The following is an 11,270-nucleotide window of genomic DNA, read 5'->3' on the forward strand; positions in this document are numbered from 1 at the left end:
AGAAGTGCTGTCTGCACAGTCAGCACTTGCTGTCGTGTTATTGGGGTTCAGTAATGTCAGCTGTTCCCCTGCTGTGCGGACGGCAATTTCTCCTGCTCTGTCCTCATTCACACTACTACAGATTTTAAAGTTGCTCCAATTACACCTCTGGCTCCTCTGTTTTCAGTATTATCCCTGAGCTCCAACTCTGCCAGTTGGCGCTCAGAAGTGCTGTCTGCACAGTCAACACTTGCTGCCGTGTTATTGGGGTTCAGTAACGTCAGCTGATCCCCAGCTGTGTATCCAGCAAATTCTACTGCTTTGTCCACATCCACTGTACTACTGATTTAAAACTTGCTCCAATTACACCTCTGGCTCCTCTGTTTTTAGTATTTACCCTGGGCTCCAATACCGCTAGTTGCTGCTCAGAAGTGCCGTCTGCACAGTCAACGCTTGCTCTAGTGTTATTGGGGTTCAGTAACGTCAGCTGATCCCCAGCTGTGTGTCCGGAAAATTCTCCTGCTTTGTCCACATCCACTGTACTACTGATTTAAAACTTGCTCCAATTACACCTCTGGCTCCTCTGTTCTTAGTATTTACCCTGGGCTCCAGCCCCGCCAGCTGTTGCCCAGCAGTGTCTTTGGCACGGGTACTCCCTCCTGCCCAGCCTGGTTCCAGCACGCCAGCTGTTTCTGGGTAGTGTCAACATCACTTTGCCTCCAATGCGTTGTCCTGTCGTGTTGCGGTCGGATTAGCCGACTCTATGGTGCCTGCAGTTTAGGTAACTCCTATGTGGGCTGCGGAATCTGGCAATGAAGGCTGGTTCCATAGTGCCAATAGGACAAGCACCCCCTGTAGGACTGTGGGTTTTGGTAACTGCGGCCGGCTTGCGGCCTTGCAACTTTTTTTTACATGGGTACCTTCTGCTACCCATCCGGGTTCCAGTACCGTCAGCTGGTTCTCGGCAGTGCCTTTGGCTTAGGTGCCTCCTTCGCGGTATCCAAGTTCCACCAATGTCTGCTGGTCCTTGGTAGTGCTTTCTGGCACAGGTGCCTCCTGCTTAGTAGCCGAGTTCCAGTACCGTCAGCTGGTCTTCGGTAGTTCCATTGGCTATTATACCTTCTGCTACCCATCCGGGTTCCAGTACCGTCAGCTGGTTCTCGGCAGTATCTTTGGCACTGGTACTCCCTCCTGCCCAGCCTGGTTCCAGCATGCCAGCTGTTTCCGGGTAGTGTCAACGTCACTTTGCCTCCAATGCGTTGTCCTGTCGTGTTGCGGTCAGGTTAGCCGACTCTATGGTGCCTGCAGTTTAGGTGACTCCTATGTGGGCTGCGGGATCTGGCAATAAAGGCTGGTTCCATAGTGCCAATAGGACAAGCACCCCCTGTAGGACTGTGGGTTTTGGTAACTGCGGCCGGCTCATGACCTTACAACTTTTTTTTTACATGGGTGCCTTCTGCTACCCATCCGGGTTCCAGTACCGTCAACTGGTTCTCGGCAGTGCCTTTGGCTTAGGTGCCTCCTTCGCGGTATCCAAGTTCCACCAACGTCTGCTGGTCCTTGGTAGTGCTTTCTGGCACAGGTACTTCCTGCTTAGTAACCGAGTTCCAGTACCGTCAGCTGGTCTTCGTAAGTTCCATTGGCTCTTGTACCTTCTGCTACCCATCCAGGTTCCAGTACCGTCAGCTGGTTCTCGGCAGTGTCTTTGGCATGGGTACTCCGTCCTGCCCAGCCTGGTTCTAGCACACCAGCTGTTTCCGGGTAGTGTCAATGTCACTTTGCCTCCAATGCGTTGTCCTGTCGTGTTGCGGTCAGGTTAGCCGACTCTATGGTGCCTGCAGTTTAGGTGACTCCTATGTGGGCTGCGGGATCTGGCAATAAAGGCTGGTTCCATAGTGTCAATAGGACAAGCACCCCCTGTAGGACTGTGGGTTTTGGTAACTGCGGCCGGCTCGCGGCCTTGCAACTTTTTTTAAATGGGTACCTTCTGCTACCCATCCGGGTTCCAGTACCGTCAGCTGGTTCTCGGCAGTGCCTTTGGCTTAGGTGCCTCCTTCGCGGTATCCAAGTTCCACCAATGTCTGCTGGTCCTTGGTAGTGCTTTCTGGCACAGGTACCTCCTGCTTAGTAACCGAATTCCAGTACCGTCAGCTGGTCTTCGGTAGTTCCATTGGCTCTTGTACCTTCTGCTACCCATCCGGGTTCCAGTACCATCAGCTGGTTCTCGGCAGTGCCTTTTGCTTAGGTGCCTCCTTCGCGGTATCCAAGTTCCACCAACGTCTGCTGGTCCTTGGTAGTGCTTTCTGGCACAGGTACCTCCAGCTTAGTAACCGAGTTCCAGTACCGTCAGCTGGTCTTCGGTAGTTCCATTGGCTCTTGTACCTTCTGCTACCCATCCGGGTTCCAGTATCGTCAGCTGGTTCTCGGTACTGTCTTTGGCATGGGTACTCCCTCCTGCCCAGCCTGGTTCCAGCACGCCAGCTGTTTCCGGGTAGTGTCAATGTCACTTTGCCTCCAATGCGTCGTTCTGTCGTGTTGCGGTCGGGTTAGCCGACTCTATGGTGCCTGCAGTTTAGGTGACTCCTATGTGAGCTGTGGGATCTGACAATAAAGGCTGGTTCCATTGTGCCAATAGGACAAGCACCCCCTGTAGGACTGTGGGTTTTGGTAACTGCGGCCGGCTCACGGCCTTGCAACTTTTTTTTACATGGGTACCTTCTGCTACCCATCCGGGTTCCAGTACCATCAGCTGGTTCTCGGCAGTGCCTTTGGCTTAGGTGCCTCCTTCGCGGTATCCAAGTTCCACCAACGTCTGCTGGTCCTTGGTAGTGCTTTCTGGCACAGGTGCCTCCTGCTTAGTAACCGAGTTCCAGTACCGTCAGCTGGTCTTCGGTAGTTCCATTGGCTCTTATACCTTCTGCTACCCATCCGTGTTCCAGTACCGTCAGCTGGTTCTCGGCAGTGTCTTTGGCACTGGTACTCCCTCCTGCCCAGCCTGGTTCCAGCATGCCAGCTGTTTCCGGGTAGTGTCAACGTCACTTTGCCTCCAATGCGTTGTCCTGTCGTGTTGCGGTCGGGTTAGCCGACTCTATGGTGCCTGCAGTTTAGGTGACTCCTATGTGGGCTGCGGGATCTGGCAATGAAGGCTGGTTCCATAGTGCCAATAGGACAAGCACCCCCTATAGTACTGTGGGTTTTGGTAACTGCGGCCGGCTCGCGGCCTTGCAACTTTTTTTTACATGAGTACCTTCTGCTACCCATCCGGGTTCCAGTACCGTCAGCTGGTTCTCGGCAGTGCCTTTTGCTTAGGTGCCTCCTTCACGTTATCCAAGTTCCACCAACGTCTGCTGGTCCTTGGTAGTGCTTTCTGGCACAGGTACCTCCTGCTTAGTAACCGAGTTCCAGTACGATCAGCTGGTCTTCGGTAGTTCCATTGGCTCTTGTACCTTCTGCTACCCATCCGGGTTCCAGTACCGTCAGCTGGTTCTCGGCAGTGCCTTTGGCTTAGGTGCCTCCTTCGCGGTATCCAAGTTCCACCAACGTCTGCTGGTCCTTGGTTGTGCTTTCTGGCACAGGTACCTCCTGCTTAGTAACCGAGTTCCAGTACCGTCAGCTGGTCCTCGATCGTTCCATTGGTTCTTCTACCTTCTGCTACCCATCTGGGTTCTAGTACCATCAGCTGGTTCTCGGCAGCTCCTCAGCCTTCTTGTACCTTCTGCTACATTTCCAAGTACAAGCTTTTTTAAATGGTGCTTGGTAATCACTCTGGATCTCCCTGACGAGGACCCTGAAGACGAGGACCCTGAAGACCACCCCGAAGACGAGGACCCTGAAGACGAGGACCCTGAAGACCAACCCGAAGAAGACGAGGACCCCGAAGACGAGGACCCTGAAGACGAGGACCCTGAAGACCAACCCGAAGAAGACGAGGACCCCGAAGACGACGACCCTGATTACGAGGACCCTGAAGACGACCCCGAAGAAGACGAGGACCCCGAAGACGATGACCCTGAACACGAGGACCCTGAAGACCACCCCGAAGAAGACGAGGTCCCCGAAGACGACGACCCTGAAGACGAGGACCCCGAAGACAACGACCCCGAAGACAACGACCCTGAAGACCACCCCGAAAAAAAGACCAAGAAGATGACCCTGAAGAAGTTGACCAAGAGGACAAAAAAGAAGAAGACAACCACCAAGATACAGAAAAACAAGAGACAGAAAACCAAGTAGCAGAAGTACAAGAAGCTACAGAACAAAAAGCGGAAGAACATTAAGCATAAGACTAAAAATCAGAGCAAAAGATAATATCTAAATCATAAGCAGAAGATGACGAAGCAGTGTATGGGGGTGAGTCCGTTCCTCCTCATGGTGCCCCTGGAAAAGACCTGCTGCTGCAGGCCAAACAGAACGCGGACAAATCCTGTTGTAAATCTTTTGTGACGCGCAGAACGAAAGGTGTAATGTTCAAACTTTTATAGATAACAACTACAGGAATGACTGTCACAAATAAGAATATGATGAAGAAGAAGAATATGAAGAAGATGAAGAAGTAGAATATGAAGAAGAATAATAGTTGAATAAGAAGAATATGAAGATTGTAAAAAAAAAACAATAATAGGAAGAAGGTGAAGAAGAAGTTGATGAAAAAGATGCTGATGCTGAGGATGATGAATGGGGAAAGTGTGGGAGAAGTAAAAAAGAAGGTGAAGAGCATGGAAGTAGTGAAACATAAATATCTGACAAAATATAAAAAAGCTTAACATAGTCAATATTTCCGTAACTCAGAACGTCTTAAAAAAAATATTAATTCTGCTATTCCATTTGATTGGGCTAAACCTCTATGCCTTTATTGTCTCCCCCACCTCCCCCAATACATTATACATTATTCTTAGTTGTTTTCCTTCATGTAGAATTCACCTACAATGAAAGAAAGGGTTTTTTTTTATTCCGATATTTCTGTCCCATTGACTTGCATTGGTTTCCAGAATCGGTATCGGCGATATCCGATACTTTTTGGATATCGGTCCGATCCAATCCGATCCGATATTTCCCGATATCGGAAGGTATCGCTCAACACTAGTGTTGAGATATGATATAATCAAAAAAAGTGCTGAAGATAACAATTAAAAAACTGTTAATTGTGCAAAGGTTTTGTGCAGCATAATCATGGAGAATGAGGTAAAGAGCCTACTATTCTGCAAGTGTTAACCATCGTATATAAAATACATGTTCTTCCAAAAGGGGACCCCCCAGCTCACTCCTAAAATCGCATATTATAAATAATTCACTTGTTGAAGAAACACAGCGAGTCAAAATTTATAGTCCATGCTTATCATTAATGCATAATTCCAATCCAATATTTCTTAATTAAATTGTCCATCATCATGGATTTCTGTGGGGAGTACCACAAATTTCAAAGATATCCCACATGTTTCAAATTGCAAGAATTTCACTTGTTAAAGAGACACAGCGCCATCCATTATTATAGTCCATGCATGTCATTAGTAGATAGTTCCAAGCTAATGTTTCTTGATTCTAATTGTCCATCGTCATGGATCTCCGTGGAAGGCACCACGAACACCATCCCCTCCGAAAAAAGGAACCAATCAAATCACCAGACTCCACCCAGAGTAGCCAAGGCAAAAGGTAAGTAAATAGTAGATGTGAGTAAGTCTTTAATCTATGGTATGAAAGTACAAATCAATTAGTGATACATAATAGTTTAGGACTACTCATCCTTTACAGTACCCATGATACACAAGTGTGAAAATAGGGGAGAAGGGGGGGGGGGACAAGAAGAGGGAGATTGAACCTAAAACACATTCAAAAGCGGGTTACAGCATAATACTCGGCTGCCATCTGAAAGGCCTCACAGACATCAGACAAATTTTTGCTGGGGTTAAAAAAGGAAAATTAAAAGGGTATTCAAAATACCATATTAAATAAACACATTAAAAATGAATTTGGATATTTTGATGAAAGCTCTCAACAATAATAATCTCAACATCAAATTGACGTATCACCATGGTAGAGAGCAGGACTGTTTGGATCTCAAAATCCATATTTCTGATGAAGGATGTGTCATTACGGACATATATTGCAAGTCTACGGGCACTAACCCACAGCTACATGCAGAATCGTCTTTTTGCAAACTATTATGTATTACTAATAGTGTTGAGCATTCCGATACTGAAATATCGGGTATCGACCGATATTCGCTGTATCGGAGTTCCGATACTGAGTTCCGATACTTTAAGAATATCGAATACCGGATCGGAAGTTTCCATACTGCAATGAGCCAGTTTCATTTTTTTCAGCCAATGAGGATCCTAAGAAGTGTGGGCACATCCTGTTATGCATGTTAGGCATGTTAACTAATGGCATGGCTGTGATTGGCTGCCAATATGATGTCATGATGCACTATAAAAGCCGCCGCCGCCATTTTGGGTTCACTCTGCTGTGAATTCAGTTAGGGATAGGACGCTGCTGTTCTGAGGGACAACTTTAGCTACCGATTTGCTTTATTGTGCTTTACCCAGGCTACTTTATAAGCTTTCTTTTGCCTTGCAGCGCTAGTGCACAGTTCTCTGCACTGTTCACGGCTGTCTGCGAGATCTCTGTGTGTTTGTGCAGCTGATGCTGTAGTGTGCTCTGCAGCCACGTCCGGTTGTAGTCCGCTCAGCGTGCATCACTGCCTCATACATTGTCTTTTTTGATTGCTCATTTTTCTTGATTTCTCCTATTAGTGTGGTTCCATCCATGTCCAGCTAGATTGCTTCCAAAAACACTATATAGAAGTAAATAGAGGAGCCTTTCTGCAGCCTTGTGCCCTGCAGCCCCAGCCAGATTAGTATTAGCCTATTTTTGGTAGCCTCATCTATTGCATTGTAGGTTACCTTCCTGCATTGTAATAGCTACAAAAAGTTTGTGATACTATCGGTTTTACATCTTTGGGCACATCCAGTGTCTTTTTGTGAAAAAAAAAACTAAATAAAGTTCACCAAACACTCCATTTTACAGTTGTGTAGGCCACATTAGCTCATATTAAAGTCTAGTCCACACTTTATAAAATTAGTGTTTCTTATACCTGTTAGAAGCTGTTCAGGAATAAGCACACAAAGCCCTTAATACTTTTCTGCCTATCTTTATCAGTCTACCAAGAAGAATAACGCAGGGAGTAAGGCTCGTGGGCATGGGCGTGGGCGTGGAGTTTCTGTAGGGAGAGGATGTGGGGATTCTGTGCCTGCTGCGGGCACAAGTGACTCAGCATCCCCCAGTTTTACCAGGCAACAGTCCTTTATGCGCAGCTTTGTAGGAGCTCGCTCTACCGCACTGCTGCGGGAGGACCAAATTGAAGCCGTTGTCGGATGGATAGCAGCTAATGCATCGACTTCAATTAGTTCCTGATCCTCTCAGGTCCTGAGCACTGAAGAGCACCCATCTGTCTCTTCACCATCTGCCAAATTGCCCAGGCAGTCAGAGAGCCCTGGACAGGAGCCATCTCTACTTCTGCTCTCTGAATCTCTTGGCTTGGAAAGAGGGGGCCAGCCAAGCAGAATTCGAGAATTAGAAGAGGAGGTAGAATGCAGTGATGAGCAACCACTTTGTCTCTCTGAATCTGAAGAGGCGGGTGGGCCAGTGCCTATGGTCAGCACACCTCAGTACGCATCTGATGAGGAGACTCAGGTGCCACTTTCTGGTGCATACTGTTCTCTTGAGACTACCCAGGAGAAGCAGTTGTTTGAAGAGGGTAGTGTAGATGATGAGGTCCTTGACCCATCATGGCATGAGGTACAGGAAGGTTGTGGGAGCAGCTCTGAGGAAGAGATTCCCCGAACGGCCCAAAAAAGAGGGAGAGGGAGGGGGCAGACTTGGTTGCCTGTAGCCTCCACTTCAGCACCCATTAGGAGCATGCCTCTTCCAAAACCCAAAACGGGCGCTCCCAAAACTTGCAGTGCCTGGTCCTTTTTTGACACAGTTGCAGATGACATTTTCTTTGTCAAATGTAAGCTGTGTAATCAGAAAGTGAAAAGAGGGAAAAGTGTCAACAACCTCAATACCACAAATATGTTGAAACATGTGCGGACCAAGCATGTGGTCCAGTTACAAAGACACACTGAAGACCTAGGCCAGCCTACAGCGCCACCTACCACCTCTTCAGCTCATGTTGTAGCCTCTTCCTCCAGCTCACACACAGCTGGTTCGGCTTCCTCACAGGATCACCATGGAAGAACCTCTAGCACTGTTGTACAGTGACACAGTGTCATTCCACCCACAGCACCATGTTCCCTGTCATCCTCACACTCCCAGGCCAGTCTACAGCCATCGTTAGCACAGACATGGTAGAAAAGCCACCCATACTCGGCAAACCACCCCCGAGCACATGCTCTGAATGCTGACATTGCAAAACTACTGGCCCTTGAAATGCTATCATTCAGGCTGGTGGAGACTGACACCTTCCGTAACTTGATGGCATTGGCAGTCTCACAACACAACGTGCCCAGCCGCTTTTATTTCAGCAGGCAAGCCATCCCTGCCCAGCAACAGCATGTGGAGGGAAAAATTAAACATGCGGTACAAAACGCCGTCAGTAGCAAGGTCCAGCTGACCACCGATGCGTGGACCAGTAAGCATGGACAGGGACGATACCTTTCCCTCACTGCCCATTGGGTAAATGTTGTGGAGCCAGGTACAGATCTTGAGAGTGGCGCTGTACGTGTTCTGCCAACTCAAGGGATTGCAGGAATCCAGTCTGTACACATTGACTCCTCCTCATACTCCAGTTCCTCTGAATCAGCGCTGCAGGAGCCGTCACGGTCTACCTCCACATCGACCCGTGAATGGTTACCTGTTATGATGACCGATATGAGCACAGCCGTGGCCAAACGTCAACAGGCCGTATTGAAATTAATTTCTTTGGGGAATCGAAGGCACATAGCGCAAGAGCTCTGGAATGCCATCAAGCAGCAGAGCGACGTGTGGTTTGTGCCAGCGAATCTCCAGCCAGGCATGGTAGTGTGTGACAATGGCCGAAATCTGGTGGCACCTCTGGGCCTAGGCAACCTCACTCACATCCCATGTCTGGCACATGTGCTCAGCTTGGTCGTGCAGAGTTTTTTGAGGGACTATATGGATCTTGATGCACTGCTGCACAAGGTCCTCATAGAGTGCGCTCACTTGTGGCATTCCAGCATCGCAAGATCTCACATTGCAGCTCTGAAGCGCCGATTATTCCTTCCGGAACATCGCATCATATGTGGCCTACCCACCAGGTGGAATTCAACGTTACATATGTTGGAGAGGTCGTGTGAGCAGCAGGCAGCACTAGTGGAGTACCAGCTGCAGCAGGCGCAAACAAGTCGCACTGTGCGCCGTTCACACTTCACCACCACTGAGTGGGCCTCTATGAAGGACATCTGCCACGTTTTGCATGCCTTTGATTATTCCACGTGGATGGCGAGTGCAGATGATGCACTAGTCAGCATGACTCTCCCCCTTATCTGCCTGCTTGAAAAAACACTGCAAGCACTAAGGGAAGAGGTTTTGGAAGAGGTGGAGGATGAGGAGTCACAAATGCCATCTGCTTCTCTACATTCTGCGCAACATGGTTCCTCACAAAGGCCTAGGCAGGGGACACTTTGTGAGGAGGATGAGGAGGAGTCAATGGAGGAGGAAGACATCTGTCCAGAGGAGGGAGTTACACAATGCTCTAGTAGTCAGCATCTAGAGCAAGGGTGGGGTGATGCAGAGCAGGCAGAGATCATGCCTCAAGCAGGGGACAGTGTTTCTTGGCCAGTTGGCAGTCTGCAGCGCCTGAGAAACGACCGCTGCATCGCCCACATCCTCAACACGGCTGATTATTGGGTGTCCACCCTCCTAGATACTCGCTATCGGGACAACTTACAAAGCCTCATAACACCGCTGAACCGGGTGCGTAAAATGCGGCAGTACCAAGACACACTGGTGCATTCCATCATGTTCTCCATTCCAACCGAGAGCAGTGCTGCTAGTGCTTTACAAAGCAGCTTAGTGCGTCGAGGCAGTAGAGGAAGCTCTGCACAAAGAGGGAGCAGAAGCAAAGCCTCAGCACAAGGCAAGACCAGTATGGCCCAAATGTGGCAAAGTTTTGTGTCCCCGCCGCCACAAATGTCTACACCATCACAGACAGCTCCAGTCAGCAGGAAACAAAGTTTCCATCAGATGGTGACAGACTACATGTCTTGACCTCTCAGTGTACTCCCAGACGGCTCTTCCTCCTTCAAGTTTTGGGTCTCTAAGCTGGATACATGGCCAGAGTTTAGCCAGTATGCATTGGAGGTGCTGGCTTGCCCTGCTGCTAGTGTATTATCGGAACGCGTCTTTAGATCCTCCGATAACGTTGACCGGCTTACTTTTCTGAAAATGAACAAGGCCTGTATCTCGCATGACTTTGACAGTCCTCTTCCAGTTTAAATAATTGGTTGTCAACAGTATCCATGTCTCCTGTTGTGTTCATGTTTCTACCACCTGAACTGTAATCCCTGGGCTCCAACACCGCCAGTTGCTGCTCAGAAGTGCCATCTGCACAGTCAGCACTTGCTCCAGTGTTATTGGGGTTCAGTAACGTCAGCTGATCCCCTGCTGTGTGTCCAGCAATTTCACCTGCTCTGTCCAAATTCACACTACTACTGATTTTAAACTTGCTCCAATTAGGCCTCTGACTCCACTCTGTTTTTAGTATTTACCCTGGGTTCCAGCACCGCCAGCTGTTTCCCAGTAGTGTCTTTTGCACGGGTACTCCCTCCTGCCCAGCCTGGTTCCAGCACGTCAGCTGTTTCCGGGTAGTGTCAACGTCACTTTGCCTCCAATAAGTTGTCCTGTCGTTTTGCGTTCGGGTTAGTCGACTCTATGGTGCCTGCAGTTTAGGTGACTCCTATGTGGGCTGCATGATCTCGCAATGAAGGCTGGTTCCATAGTGATAATAGGACAAGTATCCCCTGTAGTACTGTGGGTTTCGGTAACTCCGGCCGGCTCGTGGCCTTGCAACTTCTTTTTCCATGGGTACCTTCTGCTACCTATCTGAGTTCCAGTACCGTCAGCTGGTCCTCGGTAGTTCCATTGGCTCTTGTACCTTCTGCTACCCATCCGGGTTCCAGTACGGTCAGCTGGTCCTCGGTAGTTCCATTTGCTCTTCTACCTTCTGCTGCCCATCCGGGTTCCAGTACCGTTAGCTGGTTCTTGGCAGTGCCTTTGGCTAAGGTGCCTCCTTCTCGGTATCCGAGTTCCACCAACGTCTGCTGGTCCTTGGT

This window comes from Phyllobates terribilis, unplaced genomic scaffold, assembly GCF_046119375.1.
Source record: "Phyllobates terribilis strain yellow unplaced genomic scaffold, ASM4611937v1 Scaffold_12__6_contigs__length_324123572, whole genome shotgun sequence".
Classification (NCBI taxonomy): Eukaryota; Metazoa; Chordata; class Amphibia; order Anura; family Dendrobatidae; genus Phyllobates; species Phyllobates terribilis.